The 9,445-nt window shown below is 38.8% G+C and overlaps 2 long non-coding RNA genes across 3 annotated transcripts; both read right to left on the minus strand.

The window, feature by feature from the left end:
- Nucleotides 1-375: 375 nt before the first annotated feature.
- On the minus strand, nucleotides 376-3,124 carry LOC118559304. The gene is made up of 3 exons (XR_004928767.1): nucleotides 2,987-3,124; nucleotides 792-887; nucleotides 376-674 (listed from the first exon to the last, which is right to left on the minus strand). It is a non-coding gene; the product is annotated as an uncharacterized LOC118559304 (long non-coding RNA).
- Nucleotides 3,125-3,303: 179 nt separating this feature from the next.
- LOC118559303 lies at nucleotides 3,304-6,867 on the minus strand. 2 transcript variants are annotated; one of them, XR_004928766.1, is made up of 5 exons: nucleotides 6,140-6,867; nucleotides 5,913-6,021; nucleotides 4,666-4,808; nucleotides 4,486-4,569; nucleotides 3,304-3,548 (listed from the first exon to the last, which is right to left on the minus strand). It is a non-coding gene; the product is annotated as an uncharacterized LOC118559303 (long non-coding RNA). The 2 variants fall into 2 exon arrangements; XR_004928765.1 differs by having other exon boundaries at nucleotides 5,913-6,867.
- Between the last annotated feature and the right edge of the window lie 2,578 nt (nucleotides 6,868-9,445).

The raw sequence follows: 9,445 nt of genomic DNA on the forward strand, positions 1-9,445 counted from the left end.
ATACACATTTTAGATATTGATTCCAATTCCAAAAACAGAGATCACCTTGTCCTGTGTGGAATAATAGAAGTCCGCTGTTTGCTGGTACACAATGACACAAGTTCCCTTTTAGATAGCATGGGGTGATACTGACTCTACCAATTGTGTGAAAATAAAAAGAAGCTAACCTACCCCTATAAAACACTATACTTTATTTGCGAAAAGGCATTTTTTACACAATATAAAGGCTGAGTTTTAGTAAATGAAAAGTAAGATACTTTGTTACTTTTTATTATTACAAGTATTTGGCATCTGTCTTTACAGCTTTAAACATGTTTAGTCCTAAAATACTAAAATGACAAGTTTTCACAAGGACTTGATGTCAAAATTTTTTTTTTAATTGTATCTGTGTACTTTGGTATACATGTAGGTTTTTTGGGTTCCTAGCATTGATGCTCAAAATGTCCAGTATAATTCTCAGTACTTTTGGAGCCTGTTTCTCTTTGCTGTTATCTTGTTGTACATACAGTATTTTACAGCTTTCCAGTCTCTGTCATTATCCCTTAGAATCTGATTTTCATCTATGCATCTCTGACAGTGCACTTTTCCAGGCATCTTCATTTCTTTCAGGAAGTCTTTGAAATGGCTTTCAACAATGTCTCCCTCAGTCTTTGACCAGGGCCTTCTGGATTTTCCTGTAAAAAAATCATTAAAGTTACTAAAGGTATGGATAAATGAAAGTGATATATTATGTCAACAAATGTAAAGAGATTACATATGTACATTTTTCTTTAGTCAACGATTTAACATACCTTTTTTAATTGATTGCAATGAGGATTTATTAATGCCACCCATTTTGTTTTTAGAAATAGCTGCCCCTTCTTCAGGAGGTTCTTCCTCTGAGTGTACTGGAATAACAAATATGGCAATATTTATAATTGATTGAAGTGGTTTGATTTTTATTTAACCAGGATATGGTTCCATTGAGACAACATTTTTCAATAGTCCTGGCCAAGAGGCATCAATAATTATATACAGAAAAAGTTATATTGTTGAAAGAAAACGACAAACTATAAAAACAGGTACATTTTATTTAAATTAGCCTCAAAACCTTGTTGCTTTGAACTAAGAAAGGTTCAGTTAATTTTAATGAAGGAAGTTCTATTAGGAGTGTGCTGAATGATCAAGAGTCTTCTTGCCCAACTCAGTCCGGGCAAGGGACAGAAAAAAGCAGCAAACTGTGAATGAAAATTATACTAGTCGGAATTTCTCAGTGCAATTGGAGTACAGATATAGGATGGCAGAAGTACAAGAAATGCTTTGTAAATGAATGTTATCCAGTGGGAATTACTACCACCAGACAAATCAGGCCATCTTCACGCTGAATATAAATCACAAAGGGGTATTGGCATTTTTCAGTTTGTGTTGAACCTTAGAGAAGAGAGATAAAGGGAGTCTAGCATCCTAAGACATTGAGATCTACAAAAGATCTCCATAGTCCAACACAGACATACAAATTACGGTAAAAACTTCCTGTTTATCCACACTAAAAATTATTTCTAGGGGCTCGGCTACCAAGTCAGCTGACATTAAATACAAAGACTCTATTAAATGACGTCCCTTAGATTTTCTATTTTCCAAAAATGTGAGTGCTTCAAGTACATCAACAGCAGGGAAAGGTGCCAAATTTTAATCCTCACCAAACAAAACTGGATAGGTTTTCTTTTGTTATGATGCAGCAGAAACAGTCCATTTGGAATAAAATAAAAATCCAAATTGTATAAAATGCCTGTGAAAGAAGCAGAAGGGGTCCTATATCACCCAACAGTAAAGATAAGATAAGATAAGCTTTATTGATCTCACAATGGAGAATTTTTTTTGTCACTAAAGGAGCTGCTCAGCTCCTCTACAGTCTGGTGCAGGGGGTGGAAGGTGTTGTCCATGATGGATGTGAGGTTGGACAACACCCTCCTCTCAGCCACTTCCTCCACAGAGTCCAGAGCGCAGCCCAGGACAGAAGTGGCCTTCCTCACCAGCTTATTCAGCCTCATTCTGTCCCGCTCTGTGCTGCCAGGAGCCCAGCAGACGACAGTGTAGAGAAGAGCTGAGGCCACCACAGAGTCATAGAAAGTTTTTAGCAGGGGCCTGCTCACACCTAAGGACCTCAGCCTCCTCAGGAGGTAGAGGCGGCTCTGGCCCTTCTTGTATAGAGCGTCGTTGTTATGAGTCCAGCCCAGTTTATTGTTGACATGAACACCCAGGTATTTGAAACTCTCCACAGTTTCTATGTCCTGCCCCTGAGTGAGTGAGGTGGGGGTCTTCTCCTGAAGTCGATTACCATCTCCTTGGTTTTGCTGGTGTTTAGACACAGATGGTTCTTCTCACACCAGTCCACAAAGTCCCTGATTACCGACCGGTCTTCAGCAGCCTGGGGGGGGGGGGGGATGCCGTCCGGTCCAGAGGCTTTCCTCTGTTTCAGCCTCGTCAGCTGACCTCTCACCTGCATTGGCGCGATTGTGAGGGGGAAGGCAGGCAGGGCCGAAGGTGTGGATGGGTCGGTCGTTGATAAGAATGGCGGTGGGGGGGATGGTAGATCTCTGGAGGGCTGGTGGTTGGAGACGTGTGGGGAGTTGATGGCAGGAAGGGGGCCAGTGTGGGGGGAGTCAAACCGGGTGAAGAATGTGTTCAACTCATCAGGTAGATGAGGTTGTGATCCGAGCGTCCCAGTTGGGAGAGGGGGGCGGAGGTGTAGGTGTTTTCTAACATTGGTATAAAAAAGGTCCAGGGTTTTATTGTCCCTTGTTGTACACTTGACGTACTGGGTGAGCGTGCGGAGGGTGGAACGGAGGGAGGCATGGTTGAGGGAGTTATGCAACATTAATGTAAAAAAGTTTGGAAATTTCTACATAATAAGATTATTGATAAAGGATCATGAAAGTATCAAATCTTGACAATTTTTTTGAATATATTATTACATGCAGTGGAAAATATTAGACATATAACATACCGTTTTGAACTGATGGCAATGAGGGTTTCTTTGTGCCACAAATTTTCTTTGTTAAAGTAGATGCCTTTTCTTCAGAATGTGCTTCCTCCAAGTGTCCTTAAAAAACAGAGGGGAAAAATGTTGTGGTTGAAAGTGATTTATTTTCTAACATTCCTCACTACATGCAATGAAATTTTTAGAGTGATATCATACTTATGTCAACTGATGGCAGTGATGATTTCTTGCCAACAATTTTTTTGTTGAATTGGATGCATTTTCTTCAGAATTTGGTCGTGCTGAAATAACACAGACAGCAAATTTATAGTTGAATAAAGTAATTTACATTGTTAGTGTTATACACTGCATGCAACCTAAGATCTTGCCTTCTTGACATGTGGTAGTACTCTGCACAGACTGGACATCTGCATCTGAGTCGCAATACTCCTCTTGAGCTGCAACATGTTTATAAATACTCATCCCTCAGGTTAGTGCCAGTCATTTCTTGGTGAATACTGAGTATACTCTCTAAGTTATCCATCTCATCTGTTGTTTGTGTACTGGTATGTGATGAACAGAGTATGTCCTGTGAAAACATTGGAAGAATTCATAAATATTAGGGAGGGTGGTATTTAACAGGTTCTTGCAATATCTCTCCATGTATCACTGACTGACTGTTAGATAGGTGTTATTAATAGGTGGAAAATAGGTCCTAATAATTTATATATATATATATATATATATATATATATATATATATATATATATATATATATATATATATATATACTGTATGCATTTAAATCAGAATGTGTAGTTATAAATATATTTTTCCACATGGTAATCCAAAGTATCTGATAATTTTATTGTTATGCATCCATAAAGATTTGTATTTAAAAAGTAATTTGACAAGCTACAAACAATTTGATAAGTTCCAATTTTTTTCACACAATTTACAATTTTTGTGTTCTCTAATTACAGATATGAGTTAAAATTCTGCTGTGGGTCTATCCAAATGCCCTTATTGAGTAGGTACACTTTAGCTAAAACAGAAGTGCATCAGTGGTTACCATGATACGTTCTGCTCAAATAGTGCAGTCAGTAAGGAAGAAGATGCACGCATGCACAGGGAGAACATGCAAACTCCATGCAGAAAGACCCAGGGTTGGATTTGAACCCAGAACCTTCTTGCTGCAAGGCAACAGTGCTAATCTCAGCACCACTGTGCAGCCCAGATTTTATACAAGATTATACAAAAATCCTTTATACAGACACAAATTCCTATCTATAAACACATAAAGATAAAATTCTCACATATTTTGGTTCACAATGTGGAAAAACTGCAACTACATATTTAAATTTAGAAAGCACAAAATATGAGTGAACTTTGGTCCCTAAGAGTCATATTCAATAAACATGAGCAATTTATACATTACAGTCAAATCTCTGCCAATGATAAGTATTGTCATACAGTAAATAGACGTAATTGTGCACACCACTACTTGGGACTTGAAAAAACTTACTGTATGTGTATCTTGTCCTTGGTTTTTTACTTCATGGTGTTGTTCTGTTTGTTCTCCTGGAACATTTTTCTGCTCTGACTGGATCTGGAATGAAAAACACACATTATCCATAGTATTGCAGCAAACAAGAAAAGCACAGCAAAACATTTTATATAAAACCATGCATGAATGCATCCTTACCATTTCACCAATGCATAATTCCTCTGGAATGTGACTCAGGTGAGTGTCAGTCATTTCTGGGTAAACACAGATAACACTCTGTGAGATGTCTGTGAGATCTTTTCTGGTAGTTGTGGACTGCTATGCGATGAATGGAGTTGGTCCTGTAAAAACATTGGTAGAAATCAAAGTACATACTATTTACCAATTACCATTTAGGCCCCTGACTGCTTTGTGTAATTATCAGTTGTATTTTCTGTGAAAAAATACCCTGTAAATATCAAGTCTGCTATATATTATGTGATGTTACTTTAAAATGTGTTTATTTTTTATTTACATCCTAAGTAATTTCACCATGGTAACACATTGTGACAACAAAGTTTTCTTGATTCAGGATTCCTGACATGTTGTGTTTAAAGACATTTTTAATATCTAGCATTTTAAATATTTTTTTTAGTTCATTACAGGTTTCTACTTAGAATATTGATACCACATCTCTGTGTTTAAGGGGGAGGTCACAGTTCTGTAGCAGCACAGCCATTAATCACATTTGCATCAGAACAACAGGCCTGCAAACATGTTTGCACCTCACCCTTCCCCCTTCCCATTCCAGCATGCTTTCAGCTCGAAACAGAAAATAAGTATTGGCACAATGGAAGTATACCATTGTAAGTTTCTGTAAAACAAAAATTTACAACTAGAGATAAAAACCCCTGGGTGGAAAAAAAAACTTTTATGGTCTAATGTATATAATTAACAAATTGCAAAATTATGTTTCCTGACACTCCTAAAAAAATCAGGTGAAAACAAATTAAATAGGTCCTCTGGATGCATTTGTCTTTATTGAAATGTTTCATCTCTTTTCCAAGACACTTCTTAAGTCTGTGGGGCTATTGATAAACCCAGCCTTGTAAGCAGTGGCTTTGATTTCAACAAAGTTTCAACAAAGAAGAACCCATCCAGAGGACCTAATCCTTGTAATTTTACTCACAAATGAAGGTACACAAATACTGGAAATCCTATAAAGCATTAACTTACATTTTTCCACAGTGTTATTCAAAATGTCAGAGGATTTTATCTTTCTACATATACACAGACCTGTACTACCATGACAAACTATGTCTTTAGAACATTTTGGGCAAAACCTTACATGGCAATATATCACATACTGTAATACTAAGATGGTGTACAAGGGCTGAATTGAAATGTTATACCTGTATAACACAGAAAACTCCAGAGAGTCTGATATACTAATTTAACAAACATACCTTTCTCCTTGTTGATGAATCTTTTGTAAAATGTGTCTTTATCCCTCCCAGAAGAAGTGAAATGCAAAGCTTCTGTTTCTGGACAAACCCTTTTATGTCTCATTTTTCTCTGAAATATTTAGGAACAATCACATGGCAAGTGGTTAACTAGGGAGAGTTTGTAAAAGAAAACAAAGTGATGTATATATGATAAAAACATTCATTAGAAGTTAAAATGTGAACCTTACCTTGTTGTGGTTTGAAAGATGTAGATAAAAAGTTTCAAAAGTAACCTAGGTAAATTTGCCTACCTATTGGAAGGCAAGATGTATACGTAATAAGATTAAAATGGCTGCAAAAGGAGAAAAAACTCTCAATTGTGACTTTTGTCGCAACTGTTTCACAAGCCTTAAAAGAAGAAATTCGTCTTCTGCCCTGAATATATACCCACAATCCTGACAACTTGCCTGGACAAGGATTGGTTTTTAGAAATGTGATGTGGATGACCATGACTGGGAACCTGAAACAGAGGGCTCCAATTATGAGGAGTTGTAAGTTAATATCTAATATATTTGTAGTACATAATATTTCAAATTTTTTAATCGAATATCTCTAAAATTTCAAATCCTAAAAAAAACCTAGAAAAACAGAAATTCCAAACCCATTATTACTAACTGTTAGTGAATCTGCTTGTCTGGATTGGTTTCTAAAAGCTTTAGTCTTGTAAATGTTTCTTCTTTGGGATGGATGTATGGATTGGAATGAAAACACCAGCACATTTCCCCTGTGTTTGGACGTAAAGAGTTGTCTTTTAATTCAGGAATGGTCCTTCGGCACATCAACATTAACATGCCGATTAAAGTACCCTACCTAAAGGTTGCTATTGTTCAGCTGGAGTACTGTGACAGAGGTTGTGCTTAGAAACTGACTTGATTTTAGACTCTATGCATTGAAAGCTCAAGTCTTAAGCCTCTTCCAAACCTTTTGTTTGGAGTTTTAAACAGTTTGGTCTATATCGCAGTACTGACAAGCAAATCTAAACTTATATTCTTATTTTGTAGTGACCTTGAAAATGTGGCAAATTTTTGCTCATTAGCTCAACAGAAGTTTATCATTTCTGAAAGTTGCTTGAGAACCCTGTTTGCAATTTGTGTTGTGTTTAGGAGCCAGCATAGTGACAATGAAGCAGGTTAGGGGTACTGTTGGCTGTTAAAAGTGTCTGTAAGAACACAGAGGCAACTTGATGGTCACCATGCTCAGTGGGTGTTACCCAAAAACTGCCATGAACCTTTTCTGGCATATAAATATCTCCATTTATAAGATGAAGACATATTTTAATCTGTAGCACAGCTATTTGATAACTGCCATCCAAAAACTTTGGAGCACCAAGCAACAGGCCTTGATAAAGGCATAAATCAAAGTATGGCAGCTACTCCTTAAAGGATATTAGGATAGGATAATATAATAATATGGTCATGACTTCAACAACACATCTAGCACACTTTGAGCATTGCCTGCCATGAAAAACAAGTTTAATTAAAATTGCCTATTTTCTAGACATCTACAAGAAGCTTGCTGTGGTGGCTAGGAAGCCAAAGAGTACTTTTATGATGCTGTGGGCTTGCTCTATTTTGGACCAGCTGAAGAGTCCCCGCTTGATTCTGGAGATCAAGCTGTAGATTCAGGTTCAAACTGGTAAGGTTAAACACCCATTCCTCCCACATAATCTTTTAGCATTTCTTTGTAATAGGGGGCGTGGGCGTCATGACGTAATGGCGTACCGTGCACGTGACCTCACCATCTCAGGAGCAACGGCCCTTGCCGCTTTGGTAGGACAAACAGGTAGAGAGCGCCCGTAGCCACCAGCCATTACACGCGCAACAGAAACAGCGATATGACCGACTTTGCAGCCGTTAAACTTTCCCAAGACGATGTCCCAGGCGCACGGTTTACTGGTCGAACTGTCGAAGAACACACCAACCTTCAGCTCAAACGATAGCTTGAGTGTCGAGGGCTTAAAAAGACTGGAAAACGGGCCGAGTTGATCGAACGGTAAGTCGTTGTTTTTTTTTCCTGCTCTGCGTTCATGGTGTCGTCTGCCGTTTTTTTTCTGTTTGTAATCACCGTCCAGGAATCGGTATATGTTGCCAATAGGTAGCTACAAAACAACTGTTTACATCTCAGAATCTTTCCCTTAAGAAATTCCAACTGTACCTCTCCAGCTGAAATGATGACAAAACAAACAATCATGGTCAATTTAGGGACCTAAACCAATATCGCGAGGCAGGATAGACACGCAGACATGACAAAAGTGTAACAAAGGATGGCTCATTTCGTCGTGAGCTGTTCGACGTATGATAAGATTTAAGCTTCAATAAAACACCAAAAAACTCTTACCTGTTCACTACTTGATGTTGCTGGAATTGGGTCAGGATGTTCTTCGGTTGTGCCCTTTCCTCCAACAAAATGCTTGCTACATATGTACGTCAATTTGGTAACTGTTTCCGGGTTGAACTGTTGTGTAGGCCGACTGCACCGGTGTACCCAGCGCACACATTTCTCCTTGGCAGTCTTGAATTTCGGGAAATTAGTGGAGAAAACATCCTTCATATGCGGCCGATCAGCGTACCTCGAGTCGCTGTTGCACGTTCCATAGCAAAAATGTTTAAAAACCATGGTCTTAGACTTGGAAAAAGCAGTCGTTTTACCGAGTAAAACCAAGGGTAACGCACAGCTCTTTTACAGCGAAACAGCAGAGGACACATCAAGCTTGCCCTACCGCTTACCACGCGATATGACGTCTTGTGATGTCACGTTCTAAAAATAGCATTACTTTGCGTGGCCGCCATGTTGATTGCCTCCTTTACCGCTACTCAGACTACTGGCTTTGACTACCACGTACTGTACTCCCTTTGCTGTATTGTGGGCTGTAACAGCGCAACACATGATCGCCATGGGAAAAACATAGAAAATGGGTTAACTTTCCACCGCTTTCCTGCCTGGAGGCGCAACCACGGAGTCGTCAGCTCGCTTGGATCGTGGCTTTAAGACGACCGAACATAACTTTCCACAGTATCCCAATGTCAATGAGAGTGTGTTCCCTGCATTTTCATTCTGGTAAGTTAAAGATGCACGGTTTTATTTTATAGCCTACATTGTTTCTTTCCTTCAACCGCGACACCACATACATGCACATAAATACTAAAACGGCAGCGGGAAAAGGCTCAAATATATGAGAAACCCGGAGGGTTTAGGGAGGGTTGGCAGTTAACGTTACTAACTACACCTTTGAAACACATAGCAGCTAGTTAAAAGTACATTACATGCGTGAGTGGTTGTTAGCACTAACGGTTAGCAGTTACTAAACTAGCAGGTGCCAGAGCCTGTCAGAGCACAGCTTACCTTTGTACGAGTTACTGTGTTCCCACTGTTTGCTGACTTTATGATCTGCAGCTCCTGAACTCATCCATTCGTGAACTGCACATGAGACTCCAAGGACTTGTAGCTTCGGAACTGTTCTGAAGTATAGGCGCTCACACCACAAACAAGGTCAA

Source organism: Fundulus heteroclitus, unplaced genomic scaffold (genome assembly GCF_011125445.2).
Source record: "Fundulus heteroclitus isolate FHET01 unplaced genomic scaffold, MU-UCD_Fhet_4.1 scaffold_265, whole genome shotgun sequence".
NCBI classification, from domain to species: domain Eukaryota; kingdom Metazoa; phylum Chordata; class Actinopteri; order Cyprinodontiformes; family Fundulidae; genus Fundulus; species Fundulus heteroclitus.